Source organism: Cervus elaphus, chromosome 22, assembly GCF_910594005.1.
Source record: "Cervus elaphus chromosome 22, mCerEla1.1, whole genome shotgun sequence".
NCBI lineage: Eukaryota > Metazoa > Chordata > Mammalia > Artiodactyla > Cervidae > Cervus > Cervus elaphus.
The window spans coordinates 14,816,111-14,839,117 of record NC_057836.1 but is presented as its reverse complement, the minus strand read 5'-3'; the positions used below and the strand labels follow the sequence as shown (position 1 = coordinate 14,839,117).

The 23,007-nt window shown below is 43.3% G+C and overlaps 1 long non-coding RNA gene across 1 annotated transcript in view; it reads right to left on the bottom strand.

The window, feature by feature from the left end:
- The window catches only part of LOC122680397, a 92,389-nt gene extending 70,817 nt beyond the window's left edge, over window positions 1–21,572 (bottom strand). The window contains exons 1-2 of the long non-coding RNA XR_006336693.1: window positions 21,502–21,572; window positions 16,139–16,221 (exon numbers count right to left, since the gene is read on the bottom strand). This is a non-coding gene — a long non-coding RNA (uncharacterized LOC122680397). The remainder of the gene's footprint in view (window positions 1–16,138; window positions 16,222–21,501) is intronic.
- Window positions 21,573–23,007: the final 1,435 nt, after the last annotated feature.

Here is a 23,007-nt window from a genome sequence, read left to right as displayed (position 1 = left end):
CAGCCTAGTATCAGTCAACAGTTGAGTCCTTAAATAAATTGTGGAATATTTTTATAATGGAAAATAATAAGGCAATGAAATGAATGGCCACATCTACATATTTGGAATACATATCTCATAATGGTAATGTTATATAAAAATAAATTATGGAATAATACATGAGGAAGAATACTGTTTGCGAAAGTTTCAAAGAAATGAAAACAAATACTGTGGATCACTGACGGATACATCTTCATGAAGTAACAGAAACGAGTATGAGTGGAAATAGTAAAGATTGGATTCAGATAATGAGGGAAAGAAAAACGTGAGATCATAGGAGAGTTCACTCAGGGACCTCAGATGAATCTGTGAGTGTTGCTGCTGCTGTTTTAGAGCAAATGCCTTAACTCAATAATCATCTCTAACACTGAATGCTTCCTTTTATAAGCCTGATGCTATTATCAAATCTAACAAAATGATCTAAAACGTTATCATCTAAGATGTGTCATTTATATCAGATTTCCGTGATTTGCTTGCTTAGTCACTAAGTTGTGTCCAACTCCTTTGTGACCCCATAAACTGTAGCCCGCAGGGCGCCTCTGTCCGTGGGGTTTTTCAGTGAAGAATACTAGAGTGGGTTGCCACGTCCTCCTCCAGGGAATCTTCCCTTCCCAGGGATCTAACCCACATCTCCTGTGTCTTCTGCAGTGCAGGTGGATTTTCACCTGCTGAGCCGTCTGGAAAGCCCCCTTTCTACACTTTGCTGTTGTTCAGTCGCCCAATCATGTCTGACTCTTTGCAACCCCCATGCACTGGGGCATACCAGGCCTCCCTGTCTGTCACTGTCTCTCGGAGTTAGCCCAAGTTCATGTTCATTGCATCAGTGATGCCGTCCAGCCATCTCATCCTCTGACGCCCTCTTCTCCTTTTGCCCTCCATCTTTCCCAGCATCAGGGATTTTTCCAATGAGTCATCTGTTCGCATCAGATGATCAAAATACTGGAGCTTCTGTTTCAGCATCAGTACTTCCAGTGAATATTCAGGGTTGATTTCCCTTAAAATTGACTAGTTCCATCTCCTTGCTGCCCAAGAGACTTTCAAGAGTCTTCTCCAGCACCATAGTTCAAAGGCATCAATTCTTCGGTGTTCTGACTTCTTTACAGTCCAGCTCTCACAACCATACGTGACCACTGGGAAGACCACAGCCTTAACTATACTGACCTTTGTTGGCAAGTAATGTCTCTGCTTTTCAACATAGTCTCTAGGTCTGTCATTGCTTTTTACACTAGCCGTACAAATCAGGACCCCAACGAGGATCACGCATTGCACTTGTTTTGTGTGTTGTGTGTTAGTTGCTCAGTTGTGCTGAACTCTTTGAAACCCCATGGACTGTAGCCCACAGGCCCCTCTGTCCCTGGAATTCTCCAGGCAAGAATACTGGAATGGGTTGCCATTTCCTTCTCCAGGAGATCTTCTTGATCCAGGGACTGAACCCGGATCTCCTGCCTAGCAGGCAGATTCTTTACCATCTGAGCTCCCAGGGAAAAATTGCTTTAAATCAAGAGCAGTCTCTTTTCCTCTCCCCCTCCAAAACCCACCTTTTTCATGCTTTTTTTGTTGTTGTTAAAATTTTGGAACCAGCCTTTTAGACTATCCCACATTCTAGATTAATGTTTGTTGTCTTCTGGTGCCATTTAAATTGAGTCTTTCTCCCCTATATCATCCATACATGGAAGTTTTCTCTAAAGTTTTGGTTAAATTCAAGTTCAACTGAATTTTTTTTAGCAAGAAAACTTCTTAAGTTACGTTGAATAATTTCATTGCACTATCACAGGAAATGAGTCATGATTCAGTGATGGTGAAGTTGATAATGGTGATGGTGGAAATTAATGATGGTGGAAAGTAATCCCTCCACTGCAGAGTTCCTGATCAGTCTTTCATGTGTTACTTTCTTTCTTTGATGACCGTTGCCTGGATTGCTGATTTCATTAGACTTTACAAAATGTTGATTTTCCAGTTCCATCATTTCTTTCACTTTATTAGACTGAATTACTTTGTAAACCAAACCAAAATAAAACACCTTCTTTCATTTTCAGGGGCTGTTTAGTGGTCCTGAAATACAGTTAACACAGAAATCCCACTTAATTATGTCCTTTTAACGACTAGTTTTCAGAATTAGAAGTTGCTTGTCTCTCTTGAAAAAAAAAAATCTGAAAAGAAAGGTTAAATGTTAAGATTTTATAAAGCTAGGTGCCAAGTATCTGAATGTTTATGCTATTCTCTAAACCTTACTAAAGTCTGAGATATTTTATGTTGAAATGTTTAATTGAACAGAAACAAAACCCCTATTTCTGTAAACTTTAAAAACTACTCGAAGTGTTTGTCTGACGAAGCTTTGGGAATAGTGGTTATATAAAAATTTTAGAGGCCTAATAAAATTTGTTTAAAAGGTAGAAAGGAGAGGAAGAAGAAGTAAGCTAAAAATATAAACCAGTCCAGTGAAAGAAGGATGTAACAAATGTAGCCACTCAAGAACCTCCTGGAGGTGAGAGTGACTGATGGCAGAAGGCTGGATCCCTAGGGAGTCTCAGTGTGGTCCAAATGTCTTCTTAAAATCAGAAGAGGAAAGATCAGTAAACCAAGCAACCAAACCAAACAACCACAGGGGAAAGAAAAAAAGTATAAAATTTTCCCTAAAGAGGCCAGATTTAGGAGGAGAAGGATGCTACCGCAGGCAGCCCCCAGGGAGGGGCAATGAGTAGCCGGCCCCAGTACCTCCAGGCAAGGCAAGAAGGAAACAGTATTAGACACGAGCCTGGAAGGAGAGTGGGCAGAAGGCCGAAGACCCTAAGAGGGCATCCAGGCTCTGCTATTTAGGAACCTGGGAGGGAAATAGGCACATGAACGTAGACAGAACTGTGTTCTGATGAAACACAAGAAAAAGCAATGAGTCAGGAACTGGGGTGGAGAGCTGGGTTTTGGGGTCAGGAAAACCCGTGTTTGAATCAGGAGTCCACCCTGCCCACCTGGGGAGCCCTAACCTGTTGCTTAACCACCCTAAGCTTCACTTCCCTCACTTACAATATGGGATAAAAATAATGCCTCTGCATAATGCTGTTACCATAGGACTGAATGAGGTGGCTGTGCCGTGAGGCAGCAGGTCTTGAATGAGGAGGGTTTGTACTCTTACCACTGTTATTCGTATCATTCCTGTCTGTTTAAGTATGCCCATCAGCTGATACACACGCTGGCCTAGGTTATAAAAGTGACCTTGGTGGGATGGGCCTTCCTTTTGATTATTATTGTGCTATGCTCTAAAATAATTTTCACTAAAAGACTATTTGTAAGGGTAAAAAGGAAAACATCTGTGTGTATGTCTGTGTGTGTTTTTGTGCACACCTCAATCCACAGGCTGGCTCAGGACTGCCGCAGACAGCTTTTCTGTGAAAGAGGAACAGAGGGACTTGTGTTCAAGTTCACTTCACCTCTCTGGGCCCCAGTGTCCTCATGTATGAGATCCACACCTTTTGAAGTTCATGTGAAAAAAATGGTATTTCCACGTACCTCCCTGTGTGCATCTTTGCACACCTGGCAGAGAGATGACCACTTGTATGCATGACACGTGACTGCCCCACCCACCGAATATGCCTCTTAATAATCCAACAAAAATTCAGGGAATTTGGGCAGCGGGTATGTATTTATGCCTCTGTGCATCACTGACACGTTCTGATGTATCAGCTGGGCTCGGATCAAATGGAAGGTGATATTTCAGAGGGACCATAAAACAACTGAGAAGTCCTGAAAGCAATTATGATTTCGAGCCAGCAACCCTGGACTTCCATCATCCCCATGAAGCCTCCCCAGGCGAGATGCCCACTCCCTCACCACTCTCTATGGCCAGTTTATATAAACCTCTTTCTCTTGACCTCTCTTCTCTCACTTCCTGTGAATCCTCCCCACCCCACCTCTCTCCACTGGTGGAGTTGGCTGTGATGAAGTTCATGATGCCGGTGTCGGACACATGTGTGACTTACATGTGAGGGGCTTTCAGCTCCCCTCCGGACATTTGTTTTACCTGGTGGGGATGCAAGTCAAAGGGTGCTAGCTTAAAAATAGTCACAACCTGAAAGTTGAGAGTTATGTTCTATTCAGCAGAAATTTTTAGGACTTAAGCCTAGGAAGCAGCATCTCAAGCATCCCTGAGAGAAACACTCTGAGGAGGTGAGGGGAGGAGCCAGGTTGTATAGATGTTTGCAACAAAGGACAGGTAGTCTGACCATCAAAAGTATTTTGTGAATTAAAGAAAACCAAACACTGCAAGTTAAGGAATTTAGTGTTTTTCTGTGTATGGGAAGATCCAAGAGCCTAGGCTTCCTGAAATCACTCATCTCAGCTATCTGGGGCCAGAGTCCTGTATTTTCACATCCTGATGTTGGGAAAGATTGAAGGTGGGAGGAGAAGGGGACGACAGAGGCTGAGATAGTTGGATGGCATCACTGACTGAATGGACATGAGTTTGAGTAAACTCCAGGAGTTGATGACGGACAGGGAGGCCTGGCGTGCTGCAGTCCATGGGGTCACAAAGAGTCGGACATGACTAAGCGACTGAACTGAACTGAACTGAAAGTTCCTCAATGCTCACCATAGGGAGCACCAGCTGTCTGTTGGCCACCAGATCCCCCAGGTATCCTTCTTCCTGAGTGCCCTTAGGGCTCAGGAATTAACATTTGGAGGACTGGAGTTGCTGATGACCATGACATCTTGTCTACTATTATGGCAGGAAATATTCCACTTCTCAAAGCATGGTCCACCTAGAGCCAGTACACCCTCACTCTGCCAACCTGAGCAAGTGAGAGAAGGGCCTGGCATCTGCCCATGGGGCACTCTTCTGTTGTTGAAAATCACCAGCAAACCACCAATAATAAGAATATAAAACAGTTTTGTTTGAGCCGAACTGAAGACTAGCCTGGAAGCCTGCTTCCCTGATGACTCTAAGAAAGTGCCCCGGAGAAGCAGGGTTTCCAACACAGTTTTATATCTTTTTTTGTATCTAACATCTTACATAAAACAAGTCAGGCCAACACATACACAGTGAGTCAGTATGGCCTTGACACCTGGGAAGGGTGTCTTATGGAAGGAGGACCAGCATCCTAGGAACGGAGGCATTTAACCTTTGTTTTCAAGGTGGACATTGTTTACCTTTGGGCAATGTGTTCTTTTCTCTAATACTTAAAGCAGACGTACCCTGTAGGTATGATAGGCCATGAACAAGCTATCATAGTTAGCATCAGCTTCAGGTTAACTCATGGATAAGCCAGAATGACTCTCCTACATGTCGGTATGTGAACATTTCTTTTATCAGTTCCCAGGGAAAGACCACTTTCTCTTTCTTGTTCTCCTTTCACAGATGCAGGATGTCAGACCAGTGCCAAACAGCCACGCCTTCGAGTGAGCAAGCAAAGCCCACTCTTGGAGACGCTGACACACAGCACCACCTGGACCCCTGTATGTGGCTCTTCCGTGTGATAGAAGGGGCCACGGAGAGGATGCCCACAGGTGACTCAGCCCAGAGACGCTCGTCTGGAAACATGTGATCCAGAGCAATTCAACCACACAGAGAGACCAGGGGGAGGAATGGCGGAAGGAGGCAGATGTTAGGTTGGGAGTAAAAATGACATTTTTGACATAGCAGTGGAAAAAGACATCTGAAGTCTTTATTCGCTGGTGGCTCAGATCTCAGTGACAATTGGGCCATGCTCAGCCTTCAGGTGGCATGTTTGGATGGTCCTGGATCATCATTTACTGGGAACAAAGCCAGAGAAGGAGAAGCAGCCTTGAGCCCCTTTCCAGAAGAGGAAGTCAATATTTCGAAGGGAAGATAAAAAGCAATCTTTGAAGAGCTTTTTTCTCACAATTCTGGTCAAGTTAAGAGGAAAGCGTGGAAGAACATCTATTGCCTGTTAAACACAGGAAACAAAAAGTACCTACTGCCCACCTCTGGCCTTCAGGACAGCATCTCAGGCAGGAAGCGGGGAGAGAGATGAGTAAGCACAGGACTGACTCTTGAGGCATGGCATGAGTATAAATGTGGAAGGAAAAGATAAAAGTCATGGTCAACGAGCAGATCAATTTCCATAGGAGTCCTCAGAAGGGAATCATGTTTTCAGTCAACAAATGTCCTCATGCCTTAATTTCCCTCTGTCCCTCTCAATGTGTGGGTCTCTAAAATGTGTGGGCTTCTGTTCACTGGGTTTCTTGTTTGTAAGCCTTGTATGTGTGTGTGTGTGTGTGTGTGTTCATTTCTCTATTTCTCTTGGATGGTTTGTGTGTACGTGTGTGTCTACATGAAAGAGTTTCTATGTTTCTGTCCAGCTATATCTGGATCTATTTCTCTATATCTTTGTTTATAACTGGATCAAAGACCTGGTTTTCTGTTTTTACTGTGCAACATCCCCCGCATCTCCTTTCCTATTTCTCTCTTCCCCCTTTCCTCTTCTATATCCTACTCTCCTAACCAGGCATACTATAAGACAGGTGCAATTCAATTTCTTTGCTAAACAGTAAAAAGTATAATTTCCAAAGGAGATGAAAACACCTTTTTCTTTGTTTTGCTCTGGCCTATCGGCACTTATGCAGAAGGCAATGGCACCCCACTCCAGTACTCTTGCCTGGAAAATTCCAAGGACAGAGGAGCCTGGTAGGCTACAGTCCATGGGGTCTCGAAGAGTCAGACACAACTGAGCGAGTTCACTTTCACTTTTCACTTTCATGCACTGGAGAAAGAAATGGCAGCCCACTCCAGTATTCTTGCCTGGAGAATCCCAGGGACGGGAGCCTGGTGGGCTGCCGTCTATGGGATCACACAGAGTTGGACACGGCTGACATGACTTCGCAGCAGCGGCATGTGCCCTTAATTATTCCCCTCTTCCTTGGGAACCAGTGGCTATGGTTTGGGGTTTTTGTGTTGGTTTCTGTGGCTTATTTATTTTTAAAAGGAGAGGATAGTTGCTTTATAATGTGTTAACTTCTTCTGTGCAGCAAAGTGAATCAGCTATATGTGTACATATATCCCCTCTTTTTTGGATTTCCTTCCCATTTAGATCACCACAGAGCACGGAATAAGGTTCCCTGAGCTATACAGCAGGTTCTCACTAGCAATCTATTTTATACACAGTACCAACAGTGTATATATATATATCAATCCCAATCTCCCAATTCATCCCACTCCCCTTTCCTCCCTTGGTGTTCATTCATTTGTTCTCTATGTCTGTGTCTCTATTTCTTCTTTGTAAATAAGATAGTCTATATCAATTTAATAGAGGAGGAAACGGCAACCCACTCCAGTATTCTTGCCTGGGAAATCCCATGGACAGAGGAGCCTGGCGAGCTACAGTCCATGGGATTGCAAACAGTCAGACATGACTTAGCAACTGAGCACATACCAATTTAAAAGTCCCCTACCTCTGGTGAACTGTAAGCTTGAGGATGATTGATTAAACTGTTGTTTATGGTTTCGAAATAACTGATCCAGTAAGAAGTTGTTCTCGATCCATTCCTGGTCATAGGTACATTCTTGAGTGGGAAACAGTTTATTTGTGGTTTTTCATGAGAAAACTCGTGGTCATTCTTGGAAGAAGAGGCAAATGGTGTACTTTCCCTTGTGTTTGAAAAAGAAAAACCATCCTCCAGTCCCACTTGTTTATGTAAGCTCTCATAAGAGAGGTGGAAATTTGCTCAATTCCAAACAAAAACAAAAATTAAAAATTATTTCCCCCATAAAGCTTGAAAACCCACATTTACAAACAAGACTGCTATCGTCTACCACTGGAGAAAAAAATCTTCTCAGCCTGATGCAAGACTTTGTCGTGTGTGGGCCAGTGAAGAAAGTTTGGGCAACAGAAAGCATTCCACTGCCAAAAGGGGAACAGTGGTCAACAGTTTAAGGGTCCCTCTGGTCAAACCCTACCCGTGCCTACCTGGAAAGAGAAGCCTTGAGGAGTGATGAGAAGGCGAGACTTTTCTTCCTTTATCAACAATTGGAAAACTCATTGATGCATAGCAGAAACCTACACAATATTGTAAAGCAATCATACTCCAAATAAAAATAAATTAATTAAAAAAAAATTTTTTTTAAAGTCACACAAGAGAAGCACACACGCATACACACACATACACACACACACACACACGACGGAATACATAATGCAACTCCAGTTTGGGGAGTGTGTGGGTGCTTGTGCCTAAGATAATGCAATGGTGAGTAATCATGCATTAAAAAAGAAAAAGAAAGGCTTACCATGGTTTAGCAGAGGAAGGAAGCACAGGGTGAAGATGGGTTGTGAGGGATTATATTTTGATTTTTGTAAAGAAAAAGGTTAAGATACATGGATAGAAGGTGTCAGTGCTCAAAAAGTTGTTCATTTGTGGTGTTTTCTGTCTTATGGCATAATACCATACTTTATGCTGGGCTATGCTTAGTTGCCTAGTCGTGTCCAGCTGTTTGTGACCCCATGGACTGTAGCCAGCCAGGCTCCTCTGTCCATGGGATTTCCCAGGCAAGAATACTGGAGCAGGTGGCCGTGCCCTCCTCCAGGGGATCTTCCCAACCCAGGGATCAAACCCAGGTCTCCCACACTGCAGGCAGATTCTTTATTATCTGAGCCACCAGGGAAGCTTGAGAAAACTGGAGTGGGTAAACTATCTCTTCTCCAGGGGAGCTTCCCAACCCAGGAATCAATCCACCTGCATTGCAGGTAGATTCTTTACCAGCTGAGCTACCGGGGAAGCCCAATACCATACTCTGTCATGGCCTGAAAAAACAATAGCATCTACAGTAGTTATTTTGTACATCAGTGTTTTCTACAAACCACTAATCTTGGGATTGTCATCTAACCATACATACTAGAATTTTAGACTTTCAGACCTTATCAGACTACAAAGTAGTCTGTTTTCACAGAGAAATTCTAATTTCTTCTTGCAGCATCTGCAAATTTGACAGATGAATGCCTGAAATCCAAGCATTCTATTTGTATCTCATTTGCCTGACTTCCCAGCAAGAAATGCTTCTCATTGGACATACTCCACAGTCCATCTTTATGCACTCAGATGGTTCCTAAGTTATCAGGTCACTCCCTTCCTGAAATTCACAGACTATCTTAAAAAAAACCCCTCTGGAATCTGCTCTGACTTCCAGGCCTCCACCTTCTTTCACTTTTGACAACCAAGTCAATCAATATTGACTTGGAGGTTGAGGTCCACCCCACCTCCCATCCTGTTTGGATCCTCACATCTCCTGAAGCTTCCACGTCCTCCCATCCTGTCCATTCCAATAAGGTCATTCTCGTGGGCAAGGATGCAGGAGAGAGGTGAAGGAGCATCACATGTTTCTATTGCCTCTTGCTCTAATGAGCCTTGTTCAGTTACTAAATTGTGTCTGACTCTTTCCAACCCCATGGACTGCAGCACACCAGGCTTCCTTGTCCTTCACTATCTCCCAGAGTTTGCTCAGATTCATGTCCATTGAGATGGTGATGCCATCCAACCATCTCATTCTCTGCACCCTCTTCTCCTTTTGCCTTCAATCTTTCCAATGAGTTGGCTCTTCTTCGCATCAGGTGGCCAAAGTATTGTATCTTCAGTTTCAGCATCAGACCTTCCAATGAATATTCAGGGTTGATTTCCTGACTCAGCTCCAAGTGTAGCTGAAAAGCCCTTTGGGTTGTCATACATGTCATCATCTTTAACTTCTCAAAGCCTTGACAAGAGTTCATTTTGGAACAAGTTATACAGATGCTGGAGGAGAAACTCTTTTTATTTATTTTTTCTTTTCTTCAAAATGGCAAGTTTACCCTGATTGGAAGAGTGGAGATAAATTAGGGGGTTGTGGGTGAACAGGATGCTCACCTTCACGACTTCTTATCCTGGCTCCACTATGTCCATGGGAAAGAGTTTCTTCTTACACTCCCAGCCATTGGCAAGATCTCCTTGTCCCTGATCTCCAGACTCGACTGGCACCTGTCCCCTGGACCCTGTGTCACTATTAGACAGTAAGACACCCAGGACCAGAGATTTTTCACTCTTCCCCATCCTGAGTACAAAGTCCCACACATGATGGACACCATCATTTTGACCAACAAACAATAGTCTTGGCTACTCTGAACCACCAAAAGTTGTTAAGAATATGATCTTTGAACATAAGTTCAAATCTTAATGCTATGACCTTTGGAATGTGTTTTAATGCTCCTATGGTTTAATTTTTACTTATGCAACCAACCTGATAAGATTGTTATAATGAATACATCAGATGACATATGAGTGGTCAATAAATGATACTGATAATGTATATTATTTATCAACAGTAAATTGAAGGCTTGGAAGCTACCTCACAAGGTTATTTTGAAGGTTAAATGAAATAGATAGGCTAAAAAGACCTGCCACATTGCAGGTATTTAATAAACGCTAGCTTCTTTTCTTTCTTCAGAAAATGGATACTACTATATTTTACCCCAGCAATAATTTTAAAGATCAATTGAGTAATACGATTAAAAGAAGAGTTAACCTACAAACCACAACTAAATATCCATTTGCAAATTATTGCCATAGTCAAACAAAATGTCCTTCACTCTAAAATTGTCTTGAACTTAATTGAATTAACTTTGATTTTTCAAGAGGTACTTTGAAGTATAGTAGGGATATAGTGTTGCGTGAAGGATGTGGTGGGGTGGTAGAAAAGGAAGGAATTTTTCTCAGAAGATCTATTTTTTATTCATATGATGCCAGACAGGGCCTATAACCTCTGCAGTCCCTCATCTGAAAAGTGAGTTGTAATCATTCTTGTTCAGTTATTATATAGGCTGGTTGTTGTTTAGTCGTTCAGTCGTGTCCAACTCTTTTGTGACCCCATGGACTGTAGCTGGCCAGGATCCTCTGTCCATGGGATGCTCCAGGCAAGAATACTGGAGTGGGTTGCCAGTTCCTCCTCCAGGGGATCTTCCCCACCCAGGGATCGAAACTGTGATTCCTGCTTTGGCAGGTGGACTCTTTACCACTGAGCCACCAGGGAAGCCCTGATCAGTGTTACTAGATAATCTGTTGGACTGACTCCTCGCATCCGCTCAAGGAAAGAAACCTTGCAATGACCAACCTACTGTTTTGCCTCGAATACCCTCGTTCCTACTTATTTCTGCCCATAAACATCTTTCATTTTCTTGGAGCTCCTTTTATCTGCTTGACTGGATGCTATCTGATTAATGAATTGTTGAATAAAGCCAATGAGATCTTTAAAATATACTCAATTGAATTTTTTAACAGAAGTATAAGGAACAGGCTAAGCCAATAACTCATTAGCTGTTGGATCGATGGATCGATGCTGAGTACTTCCTGTATTTTCTGTGTCTAGGGACAGAGAGACGGGAAAGGGGAGTGTATCACTGACCTGTCTGAATATTGAAGCATGTAAATTTTGATTATGGAGCTATAAAAAGGGAATGAGTAATGGACAATCCCACTTTCTCATTCTTCTACCCTCAGTAATCTTTCCGTACACCCTAAGAATGCTCTGGTCCACCCATTCAAAACTACTCAATATCCTTGGGAGTTGTGATTGACATGCACACACTGCTATATTTAAAATAAAATGCTTTTCCTTGAGGAAAAAGAGTTGCCTAATGTCCATACCTAAAGGAAGGTTGTCATGGGCGATCAGACCTGGCTGGCAGCCTGCGTGGGTCCTGACAATTCTCAGGGAGTGTTTTTTGAAGTTCCTCTTTGAAAATCTCTGCAAATGACCTGTAATTGTTCCCAAAGGAATTTCAGTGTCACAATAGCAGTCAGGGGCATGCCACCCCCTCGAGGTCAGAGAGAGTGGCAGGGAGGGAGTTAGTTAATCCTTAGTTTTTTGTGTCTTTTTTTTTTTTTTAATTGGAGGAAAATTGCTTTACGATGTTGTGTTGGATTCTGCCATATGACAACTCGAGTCAGTCGTAATTATGCATATATTCCCTCCCTCTTGAGCCTCCCTCCCCTCCCCTCAGCCCACCCCTCTAGTTTTGAAAGTTATTTTCAGTGAGAATAGAAATCTTTACCATCACCACCATCATCATTACCAGCAACTTCAGCAGTAGCAAGTTCACACATTGAAAACCTTTTCAAAGCTTGAAGCAGCTATAGAATCAGTGGAAGAGTTTTGAATGCATCTGCTCACTTCAAACAAAAATATACGGGGAATAAAAGCCATCAGCCAAAACACTTTAGATGTATCGCGCTGGACCATTGTCAACCATCTTCAAACAAGTTCCCTGAGTTCCAATAAAGTAAATAAAATGACCATACCCTTTATAAAAGCGTGACTCTTTGTAGCGTAGTTTAAACCCATTCAATACAATTGAAAACATACCTTTGCTGTTTCCAATCATTCTATTCATTTGCTGTTATTGTATGATGTCTTATAAGACATGTGGTCAATCATTAGCTCTGATCTAAAGCCCAGTATTTAGTTGGGAATGTAATCTCCTAAATTGCAACATTTTTCAGACGGGAAAAGTGGGGTATGCTTTATATTAATGCATTTTGTTACAAGGTTTCCCAGGATGCCCTGAGTAAAAAGTGGAGCATCCCGACAGTATGAGATTCTTAGATTGGGAAACAAGTGATTTTTGAAGTTAAAAAAATGATTTTTTTCCAGACTATAAAACATTCATCAGGTTATTTTGCCAACACGGAATTTATATACACATAGTTGAATGGCTGATCAACTTGCTGCTATTCATTCATTCAAGAAAATATTTAAGCATTAATTATGTTCCAGACACTTAATAGGAGTTGGGGGTATATAGCTGAATGGTATGGTCATGCTTTCAAGAAGATGAAACCCATACAGTCAGACAGACACATCGTTCTTTACAATGCTCTGCTCGTTTCTGCTGCTGAACAAAGTGAATCAACTTTAAGTACACATATCCCCTCTCTCTTCAACCTCACCCCACTCCCACCCCATCCCACCCCTCCTGGTCCAGCACAAATATTTAAATCACCAAGTGTTCTCTGCCAGGAGCATTGCAATTTTAACCTCAAACTTACAGTAGAGAGAGAGATACTCTGTTTCCTATATATTGACTCTTTGTTGTTTCCCCTTTACCTTCTCAGCGAGGTTCCAGAGGGAGGTTCTGACTGGTCTGTTTAGGCCTGTGGTTCTCACTACTGGCCATTCATCAGACTCACCTGGGAAGCTTGGCGATGCTTGTTCCCATCCCCCAGAGATTCTGATTTAATCACTCCGAGCTACGGCTTGGGCATTGGTCATGTTTCCAAATACCCCTGGGTGATTGTGATATGTACTCAAGCTTGAGAATGATTAAGTCAGTCTGCAGAGAATATTTTTCTGCCCACACTGCTGATTGCCGCTGTCAGCCACCTCATACCCACAAAGAGAAGCACACAAAACTGACAGTATGAACAGTTTCTCAGTAGTTACTACACCGCTCTGCCGGAAGTAAGAGAAAACCTAGGTCCTTGAAATCATCATTGATGCCTCATGTGGACTTTCAGGTTTTTTTAAATAGTGTAAGTATTCTGTTACTTGTAACCAAGAGAATCTAAGTTGCACAGTATAGAATAAGCTATGCCATAGTAACAAAAAGTCAACATTTCAGAGGTTTAACTCACCTTAAAGCTGATTTTTCATCTTTTAAATTCAAAGCAGGCTAAATAATATACATGCACTTTGTAACTATGCTACCTAGGGCACATCCCCTCTGAGGGAGAAGTGTGTGATGGGAAGAAGTGTGTGATTTTATGGGTCAACTTGGCTGGGCTGTGTTGCTCAACTGTTTGGTCAAACAGTAGATGTTGCCATGAAGGTATCTTATCGATGTGATGAATATTTACAATCAGCTGAAGGCCATAAAATCAAAAGTGAAATTTCAAACTTGCCGACCCCACAACTGTGTGAAGCAATTTCTTCCAGTCTCTCTGTATTTCTGTCTCTGCCTATCTCTCTAGTGGAATAAACCTAGTTTCGCAATGTACTAGATGTATGAGCTTAAGTAACACAACTTCTTTTAAGCCTTATTCTACATTCTGATAAAATGAAGGTAATATGTAATCCATTAGATGCTTAAAAGGCTTCAGTGAGGCCATTTGTGGGATATTTAGTACTCTAAATGGATAGTAATTAAGCAAGCATTGGTCTAGAATCTCTGATCATAAAGAAGGGAAAAATTTGCCAAAATTAGGTGTTCTCAAGGTCTAGTGGAGCAGAAAACCAGGAGCCTTGGGGATAAACTCTTTGCTGGTAGTTTGTGGCATTTCTTTGGGGTCACTGTGCAAGGCACAGATGGAGTGTCCTGGCGTTTTCTAGTTTCATTCTCTTTTCCCAACAGAATTGATTCCCCACACCACACACACATACATGCACTATATTCTAGCTTACACATGCATTCTTACGATGCCCATGAAGTTGGGCATTCCGTAGGTGGCAGTTCCACCTGAGAACAGTCCTACCGGGGCCCTGAGTCAACTGTACAGAGAATAAAGAGGGTCTTGATGTTGGGAGGATGAGGATGTGAGTGGAGAGCCCTGATTTTACTTGCCCTTGACCTAGGCTTTGGTCTTCTCTGAAGCCAGGAAGAAAACAGGAGGAATTAGTTGAAAATGGCACCAGAAAACAATTAGATTTGGAAATATGAGGGAGAGAAAGAAAGCAATAAGAAAAGGGAATAGAGATGACTCTGGATTCTTGGGCCAAGTTGATGTTCTTTTATGTCCTTTTTAAAAATAAAAGAGAAAAAGTAATTTTTTGGACAAAGGCTACTTCTTTCAACTCTCCCAAAGCAAGAAAGAGAAAAGCAAGACACTTATTCCTAGATTTTGCCAAATCACAGAAAAGCACATAAGAAGGAGAGTCTCATTCCCAGGCGGCATGACGGAGCACATCAGAATGAATGAAATTTAAGCCTGAATACAAACATCTGTGGAATTTTTGCTAAGGGGAGGAACAAAGAAGAAAGTGAGATTAAGACCTACAGCATTTGAAAGAGAAGTTTCATAAAAATAATAAGTATTTTCCATAGATTTGTAACTCAAATGGCAATCCCACATGTCACAGAATTTTCTGAAACGTCCACGTCCACAACGTTTACTTGTGTTTAACACACAAAATGTGAGTATTGTGGTTGCCTTCCCAGAACTCTTTCATTGCTCTCCTGTGACAGAAACCTTCTTTTCTGTGAGAATCTATTATAAGTGGTTCAGGCAGGGTGGCCCAACACCCATCCACCCATCCTTTGTTGTTGTTTTTGTTAAGTCATTAAGACGGGTCCAACTCTTTGCAACCCCATGGACAAGCCCACCAGGCTGCTTTGTCCTAGGATTTCCCGGGCAAGAATACTGGAGCGGGTAGCCATTCCCTTCTCCAGGGGATCTTCCCAATCCAGGGATCAAACCTGTGTCTCCTACACTGGCAGGAGGGTTCCTTACTTACTACTACTAAGCCACCTGGGAAACCCATCCTGCTCTCTGCCAAAGGGGTGCGTGGTGACCCAGACCTGCCTGTTGCAATACTTCAGCTCGTGGGCCAGAGTGAACTCCCAGAAATGGGCATGTAACCCAAAGAGGGACAATCAGAACCTTCTCTGTGGTCAGGTGGGTAGACTTTGGAAAAAGAGCAGGGAACAATCTTCCCTTGGGTCATGAAAGCTGAGGACCAGAGTCCCTGGAGAGGTTTGGAGTTGTCTTTGCCATTGGGTGGTGACTACCTGCTGAGAATGAAGAGGATGAAGAAGAAAGGAAGCCAATTCAAGACCTGGAAAGACTCAGCTCTGATGACAGCCCACCAACAAACAGCTGAGCTTTCTAAGTCCAAAAGGAAACCCTTGAGTGACTAGCACCACCTAGAAAGAGGCTGCTGAACTGGTGTGGACCCCCCAAAGGGATGCCTTTCCCATTAACTTCCTAAGATGGGTCCATGGAAGAGAAGGGATCTCCCTGTTCCCAAGAGCAGAGCCTAGTAGCCAACATGGCTCACCAAGGAACTCACTGCTCAGACACACGAGCACTTTTCCATCTCTCATCCATCCAAACTCAGATTCTACACCACACAGGCTCTCTTCTGCCCCTTTGAATGGGAGTCTTTGGTGAAAAGTCTCTTCAGATAAAATCTTACCTAGTGGAAGCCACACAAAAGGACTTGTCGCCAAACTCCTCAGCATCTTTGAAGTCACTTGGTCATGAACACAGGCAGAATTTCTGAAAAAGCAGCCACAGGTACAGTTACAAGAAACAGAGGGAGTAGCAAGTGTACACTTAAAATAAGAACTTGTTCTGGTGGACTGGTGATCTTAAGTGGAGGCTTAAACTCTGTGTGTGTGTCTGTGTGTCTGTGTGTGTCTATGTGTGCGTATAGAAAGAAGAGAGAGAGGTTGAGAGAGAGAGAGAAAGGCAGGATCAACCAGATTTGGCATGGCCTCTGGGACCCTTGAAGGCAGAAGGGTGAAGCAAAGGGGTGGGGAGTCAAGGAGACCGGGGTCCTCAAGTGACAATGTCCATCTGAGAGGTGGGACCTATACTGACTTCAGGGCATGAATGGAGCAGCCAGCATCCTGCCCTGACTCTGAAAGAAGACTTCGATCTCAATGAACCCAAGTCCGTTCTCAGGTGTGTGCATTGCAAATAGCAAAGGAAGAGCCTGGAGACTGTGACTCTTCCCGGAGGACAGGCAGGCCAAGCACAGGTGAGGGCCACCTGCCTCCCACCCCAGCCTCACCTCTTACTGGCCCAGTTGTTCCATAGTGGCCACTTTCATGTTCACATCGAGTGACTCACAAAGCTTGAATGAACTGCTGATTGAGAACCAGCCACAGCAAATACCTCTTTTCCAAAACCATATGCTGGGCCCCAGGCCAAACACAGGACCCAAGCCAGTGTCTGATTTCCTTGAATAGGCTGTCAGGGGCTTTGCAGTCCTGTCCTTCACCCAAGTTTCTGGTAAAAACAGTTTAAGTCTTCAAATAAGGTATAACTGTAAAATGCAAAAGAATGACCAATTTGCCAAAATATTTCCAGGGCAGTGTATTTGAGTGGGGCATGAGAGGGTGGGAAGTTGTTTATCCCTTCCAAAGAGGCAGATCTTGGGACTTTCCTGGTGATCCTGTGGTTAAGAATTGGCCTTCCAATGAAGGGGACACAGGTTCGACCCCTGGTCAAGAAACTAAGATTCCACATGTTGAAGGGCAACTAAGCCCAATTGCACCACAACTACTGAGCTTGCATGCTCTGGAGCCTGTGCTCCACAACTGGAGAAGCCCATGAACTGTAACTAAAGAAGAAGCCCCCACACGCACCACAGTGAAAAGCCTACATGCCACAACGAAGACCCAGCACAACCAATATTTAAAAAAAACAAAAAAATGCAGATTTTCCTGAATGCTTTAAAGCAGCAGGTATCATGCACAAAGAGAGGGATGGGCAGTTACATTCTTTTAATAGCTTGTTTGCTAATTTCAAAAGACATATATTTAATGTAGAAAAGTGAAAAAACATGTGCTAAGTCAGGGTAATTGTCATTAGCTCCTGTAACAACCTCAAAAATCACAGTGGATTAACAGAGTAAAAAATGTATTTCTCATTTTTTCAACTTCACACCAAGTTGAACAAAGATGTTCCTGGTGGATGGCTTTCTTTGGTGACTCCCCTTCAGGCAGTGATTCAGGGATCCAGGATGCTCCATCTTGAGGGAATGCTGTCCCCAGGGCCCCTGAGTGTTTAGCTGGACCTGTTGCATCATTGACCAGCCAACGAACTGGGTTGGGTGGGGTGGGGTTTTCTAAAGACAGGTCTACATCATTTTTCCTACATTCCATTGTCCAGAGTTACTCTTATGGCTAACCTATAAGCAAGGAGGCTGGGAAATGTCCTTTTCCTGTGATGCTGTTGCTGTTCAGTCGCTAAGTCATGTCCAACTCTTTGTGACCCCATGGACTGCAGCACGCCAGGCTTCCCTGTCCTTCACTATCTCCCAGAGTTTGCTCAGGCTCATGTCCACTGAGTCAGTGATGCTATCTAAGCACCTCATCCTCTGTCACCCTTCTCTTGCCCTCAATTTTTCCCAGCATCAGTGTCTTTTCCAATGAATTGGCTTTTCACATAGCTGGCCAAAGTATCGGAGCTTCAGCTTCAGCATCAGTCCTTCTGATGAATATTCAGGGTTGATTTCCTCTGGAACTAACTGGTTTGATCTCCTTGCTGTCCAAGGGACTCTCAAGAGTCTTCTCCAGCACCACACTTTGAAAGCAGCAATTCTTTAGCACTCAGCCTTCTTTATGCTCCAACACTCACATCTGTATGTGACTACTGGAAAAAAATCATAACTTTGACTATACGGACTTTTGTTGGCAAAGTGATGTCTCTGCTTTTTAACATACTTATGAATAAAATGACATAGTGTGACTAACCAGAGCTTGGCCTCTGCCGCACATCTAACAGCACACGGGGGACAGCTGATCACCTACAATCCACAGAACCCAAGACAGTTTGCTGTTGACGATATGGCTTGTCTTCTTTGTGACTTCAATCTATGCATAGATGTCATTTTGCAAGTATAGATAAAATATTTTTTGGCATCATACAACATATACTGTTCTATAGCATCCATTCTTTTAATCATTGCAACTTATCTATAAACATTTCTCAATAACCCAGTTTGAAGAGGCTGTGCAATATTGTTCTATATGGGTCACCGTATTTGACGTCACCAATCTGTTGTGAAATTGGTGCCTGTCCAATTGCTGGATGGTTTTGGTTTTCTTTCATAAACAACAATGGTTATCTCCTCAGGATCCATCCGGGCTTGTGCTCAGCTATGTCTGACTCTTTGTGACCCCATGGGCTGTGTTTAGCCTGCCTGGCTTCTCTATCCATGGGATTTCCCAGACTAGAATACTGGAGGGGGTTGCCATTTTCTCCTCCAGGGGATCTTCCTGACCCAGGGATCGAACTTGTACGTCCTGGGTCTCCTGCGTTACAGGCGGATTCTTTACCTGCTGAGCCACTGGGGAGGCCCTATTTCCTCAGGATACTTTCCTAGAAATGAAGTTTGTAAATGAAAAGGTAATACGTTTTGATGGGAGATGATAAAGTGACTTCAAAAAGCTTCTCTTCCTAGGATTTTACTTTGGGAAGTTTAACGATGACAACATTTTTTGCAAACCTTTACTGAGTTCAAAGCCAACAATTCCAATTTTCTAGGGATGTCCTTGCTAAAGTGTACTCCTCTGCTTTTATTTGTTGAAGAAATAGACTTAACTTTGACACATCAAGAGGGAAGGGAGGGGCTTCCCTGGTGGCCCAGTGGTTAAGACTCTGCACTCCCAATGCAGGAGGCATGGGTTCCATCCCCAGTCAAGGAACTAATAATAAAAAATAAAAAAAAAAAAGAGGAAAGGGAATATGCAAGATCATGGGGACAGAGGTTAGCTGCATCCATACTCCATACCAGGCATAAGGGGAGATGCTTTACAAAGAATTCCATTCCCTATTATGACAACTTGAGAGGTAAGTAAGTATTAGCTTAGGATTGAGACTAGCACTGGGATTCACTGAAACTCAGGTGTCTACCCAAGTCTGTTATCCATTGGGTTGGGACTCAGATGGGACCAGTCTTGGGCAAAACTTTGAGACGGATCAAGGAAATGTACTGTTTTCAGTCCTTTCTCTGCCCTCATCTCTGGGTGTCCATGGCTCTCCAATTTCTGGCCCCATTACCCCCCAAGCAGGACAAGATCCCATTAGGGTGTGACAAAGAGAACTACTCAGAGAATCTAAAGAACTAAGCTTCAATTCTTTGATTTTTCAGCCGATATGCCATGCTTGCCTTGGCAAATATGTTTTCTCATCTATGTAAGGAGAAGTTGGGACCAGATAACCTCTAAATCTCTCTCACTCTCTCTTTTTTATTTGACCATGCCACTCAGCTTGCAGGATCTTAGTTCCCTGACCAGGGATTGAACCCTGGGCCTTCGGAAGCAAAAGCACCAAGTCCTAACCACTGGACCTCCAGGGAACTCACCTCTAAGTCTCTTTAATGTCCCAAAATTCCAGACAAAGAACACTAGACAGTCTGCATGTGTTCATTGCTCAGTCGTGTCCTACTCTGCAACCCCATGGACTGAAGTCCGTCAGTCTCCTCTGTCCATGGAATTCTCCAGGCAAGAATACTAGAGTGGGTTGCCATTTCCTTCTCTAGAGGATCTTCCTGACCCAGGGATCGAACCTGTGTCTCCTGCATCGCAGGCAGATTCTTTACTGTCTGAGTCACCAGGGAAACCTATGCAGTTTCCCTGTTCTTAAATAAGGAATTCAGCCCAGATGCATTTTAAATCTGTTCAGTTCTGATTCCAGAGCTCATTCTTAGAGTCTAACCAAAGACTTGACACAGCAGGAGAATAAAACATATCTATGACTATTGATTCTTCAAGCCTCTCCATTCTGACACCCCCCAAATGTGCTAAATATATATTTAATTGTGTTCAACTGGGCTCCTGATTGCACTGATGTTTCTCCAAATAGGAGACAGGCATCTGATGCAGATGCCTGATGCAGGGTATTTGTTATGATACCCTGTCCATGTCCATGTCCCGGACAGGCACATGGTCTTGCTATAGCCGAAAAGGGCTTCTCTCAGCTGCAAATAAATGTTTACTGGAGAAAAATATGATCAAATACATTTCACTGGTAACCCAGGACTCCTTACACTTCCCCATCAGTCCCAGCGGGAGAAGACCACAGGAATAGCGACTTGTGTACATACTATTTTTGAACTCTTGACATGCCGGACCCTTTTTGGAAACTTTGGCAAGGCATGCTACATGCGAATTCAAAGACCTGAGTCTGCTATGAGGCACTGGGAACAGAGCCAGAGTCATAATGAAATTGTAGTCTTGGCACCATGGGTCCCCATCTTTGGGGGTTCAAAGACCTCTTGAGAAAACTAACTGAAGCTTCTACATGGCCTCATTGCAGAAAAGTGCATATACATGGGAGCACACACATGCGCGCACACACCATGGTCATTTTTTAAAATGCTAAACATGGAGCAAGGTCCCACTTCGCAGAAGGAAGGGTCCTAAAGGGCCCCAGTGGAGCCAGACACTAGCTTTTTGCCACATTACGCGGACATCTGGAGGGTTCCTAGAGAGAGGCCAGCTAGAGAACAGCTGGGATTGTGGGGCATTAGTAGGATTTGGAACCAGTATGGAGGCGTTGGGATATGTTAATACCCAGTACAGATGCCCTGGTCTAAACCACTTAGTAGCAGACTTGCAGAGACACATGAAATTTTATACACACATTCAAGGGGATTTGGGGACCTCTTAGGGGTTCATGGATATCAAATAGAGAATCCTGGAATGATTTGGGCTTTCTATCTGGGAAGAAAATAAAGTAAAGCCAATTCATTACGTGATTTCAGTGTGGTTATTTTACCTCTTAAGCTCTGAGTTTGCATCTATACAGTGGATAGATAGGACATACCTGCTACCCAAAGCTCCTTCCTCTTCAACAAGTCTATGGTCAGCAATCTGGTAGTCTGGATTCAGTGTTCTTTAGCTGCATGCTTGTTGAAAAAATTCAAATGCTGCCTCCTCCAATCCTTTTAAGGAGCTAACTTGGGTATAAATACACTGGTATGGGGTCAACCAGGCAGAACAGCTTTCTAAAATGAGTCACAAATTGCCATGAGTTAAAACCTTGTTTTGCAGTCATGGGAGTTAAAGGACAGCTGGTCACCAGAGTCTGGAAAATGACCTTTCCTGGGTTTGATCACGTTGTTGAGTCATACTTTTGGCCTCTGTTACTCCGAGGAAAGCAGTTCCCGTTTCTCTACCTTCTCCTTTTTGGTCCTAGTTGCAGACTGAAACAGTTTCACAGAAATCTGGTCCTGGAACTCTGCAAAAGTTCTGACCAAAGTGAGTTGAGACAAGGTACTTTTTCCTTTATCAATAGACAACCCTCCCTCATTCATTTGTGAGTTACCTGCACAAGTATACATACCCCAGATGATCTCGCTTTCTTTCCATCTTTTTTTCCCTCTCTCTCTTCCATTGCTCAAGTGGCTTTTGAAGTCCCACACATACTGGGAGGCCAAGGCCACCATGTTGCACAACTTCATTCTATCTGCATGATGTCCCTGAGGTGTGTAATGCAATGGTACTCCAAGAAGCTTTCTTGATAGACTCAAAGATTCTTAAGGATTTCCCCTGCCTGTCCAACCTGGAAGCTGCCAAGTTAATAACTTCTTCAGGGGTTGCTCTATATATGTGTCTGTGTTTAGTCACTTTAGTCATATCAGACTCTTTTGAGACCCCATGAACTGTAGCCTGCCAGGCTCCTCTGTCCATGGGATTCTGTAGGCAAGAATACTGGAGTGGGTTGTCATTTCCTCCCTCCAAGGAATCTTCCCAGGGATTGAACCCATGTCTCTTGTGTCTCCTGCATTGACAGGTGAATTCTTTTACATTTCGCCACCTGGGGAGCCCTAGAATAGGTATTTTAAACCAATAATATTTGAAACAATGGGAGAAGGCAATGGCAACCCACTCTAGTGTTCTTGCCTGGAGAATCCCAGGGACGGAGGAGCCTGGTGGGCTGCCGTCTATGGGGTCGCACAGAGTTGCACACGACTGAAGCGACTTAGCAGCAGCAGCAGCATTTGAAACAATGGGTTAAAATGCATAGCACTTTGGCACATTATGTCATTAGCATAAGCCAGAAACACATAGGGGACATTACATTTATGAAAATCAGTAATCATGGAAATGATAAAACATCATCCTGGCTAGAGCTCAACTTCAGATACTGCCATCTACCCATTAAAGTTCAAGAAAAGCCCATAGTTTTTTTGGCTGGGGGTAAATCCACACGGCTTCTGAATGGAGCTGAAATGCACATATTTTTCATTGATTCGTCTTAAGCTCCTCAAACCTCCTCAGAAGGGCAATCAGATGTCTGACAGCCTGTCCTCCCTTTCTGGTGCTATAT